This window comes from Cupressus sempervirens, chromosome 9 (assembly GCF_028749045.1).
Source record: "Cupressus sempervirens isolate cs-2001-9-10 chromosome 9, ASM2874904v1, whole genome shotgun sequence".
Classification (NCBI taxonomy): domain Eukaryota; kingdom Viridiplantae; phylum Streptophyta; class Pinopsida; order Cupressales; family Cupressaceae; genus Cupressus; species Cupressus sempervirens.
Window position 1 is genome coordinate 707,045,180 of NC_143126.1, and position 4,468 is coordinate 707,049,647.

Sequence of the window (4,468 nt, forward strand, 5' to 3'; positions counted from 1 at the left end):
AGATATAATGTAGAGAACATATACTTTAACTTTGAACACAAACATATCAAACTTAGAGTATTTTTAATCATAGTTCTTTAAAAAAAAAATTGTATGTGTTTTGCCCTAGATTTTGGGCATGACAAGCATGTGTGGATTTTTGTTTCTTAGACATTATATGCACCAACTCCTATAGGCACTAGTGCTAGCAAAGTCTTTTTTTTTTTTGCATTCTCATATTAATGCTTTGTCTAATGCAATGAATTAAATACGATTTACCTATATCAGGTATTCCTTGGATAATCATGTGCAAATATCTCTTTTTGAATTTGTTTGTATGATGTTTAATGATGCTATCTAATGTGAGTTGTTGTTTTTGGCCGAACTAGAATTTTGGATGTGTTGTTTATGCAGGTGATATTATGATATTTGTTTGTAATTTTCCTATTGAGATGAATGCAGTAGCCAATTCATCTAGTTCTTGGAAAATGTTGTTGGTATTCCATGAGTAATTAATGTCCATGTTTATTTTTCCTAGCATGTCAAGGTCATCGATGTCGAAGTTACTAGAGGCACCTATTTGGGACAATAACTCCCCTTCATATAGCTATGAGCCTTATCGAATGTGGATATCATCATGTCACTATCATCTCATGGATATGTTGTGGGTTGTTTTGAACTCTATTAATGTGCCATAGTTTGTAATTGGTTGATTGTAGTGATTTCCAATTACTCACAATTTATTCTTTTACAATGCCAATTTCTATTATGATATGTCAAAATGGTCTATATGATAAGAGTTCAGTCCAAAAAAATGTTTAAAATGTCTCACTATTTTCGCCTAGAATGTTTTTGAAATTTTTGAAAAGTGGGTAGACATTGACAATGCTTTTGTCTTCCTTTGTTTCCATTGATTTTTCCTACATTTTGATGAGCAGGAGTACATTTGGACTGTTTCAATGAGTGATAAAGAATCTAGGTCAAGGGGGCATTCAATATAGGAGTGGGTATAAGTGGTGCTCAATTCTTCTTCATTTTCTAAATTGTTGATTCGATGTAGGATATTTTTGCTTGTATTTAAAGAGATGAAGGTTTGACTGTAAATTACAAGGGGAAATTTTAGTAGCATATGAAGATGAAGGTTTGACTGTAAATTACAAGGGGAAATTTTAGTAGCATATGAAGATGAAGGTTTGACTGTAAATTACAAGGGGAAATTTTAGTAGCATATGACATATCTCTTGTGCACCAATATCACATTTTGCAATGAATCTCATCATGAATTATTGATATGCAATTAAAGCATTATCATCTAATTCGTTTGTATTTTTTTTAAATGGTACCATATGTCTCTAATTTTTTCTCTAGTTTTGAGGCATATTTTGATATGTAGTTGATCACCACTTTCCTTGAAGTGACCGGTATACAATCTACATTAGCCCTCCAAATGGCTAGCATTTGTGGGTTGTGGATATTGAGTCGGTCATCATTTCGTGTTGCATTATAAGTTTTTTTATTGTCTATGTCACATGTTAAGGTTGATGTTTGTTGTTGTGTCCAAGGAGCTTTGTATCGACATTGCATTACATTTCATTTTTTTTGCAAACATATTTAATCTACACATTTTGTCTTTGTACAGTATTGACTATTTTTTCGTAATCAACCAATGGGTTTAATGACAATATTTATCAAGTGTTTAGTAAGCAAGGATCATCATTAAGGCTATAATGTAATTTATTTTGTCTGTCAAATTCACAACGAGGATTTCATGCAAAAACATAGTTGTCAAAGAATTTTCTTGTATCATTCAATTTGTGTCAGTTATTCCAGTTAATTTTGCCAATATTTGGTGTATTTTGTAGCCATATGAAACCATGTATATGCATTGAATCTTGATGTTTCCATTCATACCTATACAAGAAATCTTTTGCCTCCAATAATTTTTCTATGACTTCTTCACAAAATATAGTGAAACTTTGGTGAATGTATAAGGATGTAATGTGTGGCTTGGTAACAATATTTTGTATCAATTGTTTTCTTGAGAATTGTATTGTTGAGTTTTTATTGTGTGGGAACAATGCATGTGAATCTGCCCACTTTGTGTTTGTTGAGCTCAAAGTGAAGAACAATGTAGGTGTCCCTAGTTGGTGTATCATGGTTGATAATTCTATTACTTTTTTATTGTCTGGCATATTTTTTATATTTTTGTAGAAGTGGTGGATAGTTTTTGGTACATTTTTATGTAAGGTTGTTTTAAATGAAATTAGTGTTGTTTGTTGCCTGTGATGTCTCATTATTAAGTTGTAAATGAAATATCAGAATCATATATGTTTTCCAAATCTATTGTCATAATATCTCAATAAATGTAATGCATATTCATGCATGTGGACCTGTTTGCTTCTTTTTTGTAGTGCTAGGGAGCTTCAATTTGGGAATAGGGTTGGGAAAGCCATGCTTAGGAGACCCTCAGTGTTGTAATCATTTATTGGTGAGTTATAGCTTTCTAGCCAAGGAATAATGTGTGGATCACTAGCTTGGATGCCTAACATTGTCTTAATTGTTTGTAGTTCATGTTGTTTATTAGGCAATTTTGGAATGAATGATGATGTATTGTAATATTCTATGTCATCATCGATAGTGGCTTTAGCTTTGTTAGTTGGTGTTGTATCTTGACAAGTTATTGTTAAGTTGTGGAGCAATTTTGATATATCAGTTGTTGTATTAGGCAACTAATTTAGTGCATCAACATTAATATCAACATCCTTGTAGTATGGGTCATATTTCATTTTGTAGTGTGATGCATCAAGAGCAGTGTATTTATTCACGTAGAAATCATAATTTTATCCTTGTAAGTTTGCCTTGCATATAATAAGGAGTTCAATATTCACTAATCTTCTAGGCAGAAGACGAGCAATGTTTGAAATATCTTGTAAAAAACTAGTGTGGACATTATATTTATATTGTGCTCCTCTTGCATGGGTGACTTTTAAGATAGGGGTTACCCTTGCAATAAGCATTTCTTCAAGTTGGGTAAGTTTTTTTAGGGCATCTGGTTGTTTTCCAATATCTAAGTTATTTGCCACAGAGAATCGAGGAACCCCTTTTTTTCTGCAAAACATCTACAACATATGGTTTTGACACTATTCTTTCATATTGACATACCTATGTAGCTTTCATTACAAATGACGCATGTCTTTACTTTTGATAATGCATCAATGCATTCTCAAAACTTTTTCATTGATTCTAAGAAGTGTGTTGTGAAATAGTATTTGGTGTAAAATTTTGTACTATTTGTTCTTCAGAAGTGATGAAAGTTTGGCTACAATTTGTATATGTTGAGCACATTGGTTGTCCATTTTGTTTTTCTTTTTTAAATTTTTAACACTAAGTCTTCCTATTGCAGAGTCAGTGGTATTATCTTGTATAATTGGTTGACTCTGTCTAAACCCTCTTTTATGATTTTGTGGTATTGTGGTATGTATTGTTGGATGTTGTGTTTGACTATGAACAAACAAGCGCTGAGTTAATATTTGGATACATCATCTCGTAGAAATTTCTTCCGTGTATCGATTGTAATATGCTTGATTTTGTTGTCTCTTCTAAAGTATCTTTTCTTGTGTGGTTGAAGCCTGCATCTATACATATTGTAAAACAAATGAGTGAAAAGATCATTAATTTAAAGGAAAGAAGAAATTAATAGGTTAGTAGGTCAATAACTGAACTATAAGCACATGTATTCTTCATAAAATGCAATGTAACTTATGTTTTAGTTAATATGGATTAGAACAAAAGAGAGATATTTGATAAATAGTAAAAATAAAACAATAACAAAAGAAACTATGTCTAATAATGTAAAAAATGATAAAGCAAAATGAATTTATATTATAGAAAATAAAACAATTATTATTGTTGTCAGTGAACTATTAGGGGTACCTTGCCTAGGAATGTTTTATGTTTGATTAGCCGTATGTGGATCGTTCATTATCTTCCCTGCACGGTGGGAGTGGAAGCCTGACTAGGTAACCACGCGGTCGGGAGGTAGTGCCTTCTTACCATTTGGGTTTCCCTTCACATTGCCAGCTGTTGGATGTTCATTACAGGAGATGTACTTTTATCATTCTTATTTCTTATCTTACAGACTTCTTTTCAGATGATGTATATATGTTATCATGTATTCTGTTGTACAGTATCTATTTTCACATACCCTGCGACATGTGCAGTGGATGTTATTGATTGGATGTACTTTCATTGTATTAGATATACTTATGCTTTGCTTATGCGATTATGTATCTGTTATTTCTTTATGATCATGAGACATTGTACTTGGAACTTAAACTAATTAATTTAAAATTATTAAATGTGACTCAACGTAAAGGAACTCTTGAGGAATTAAAACTGTATCTGTAATTGCAAATGTGTATTTGATATGTATGTTCTTATTGCTTCCGCATTAATGTTATCTAGATGTTGTTTAAACTTTAAAAAAAAA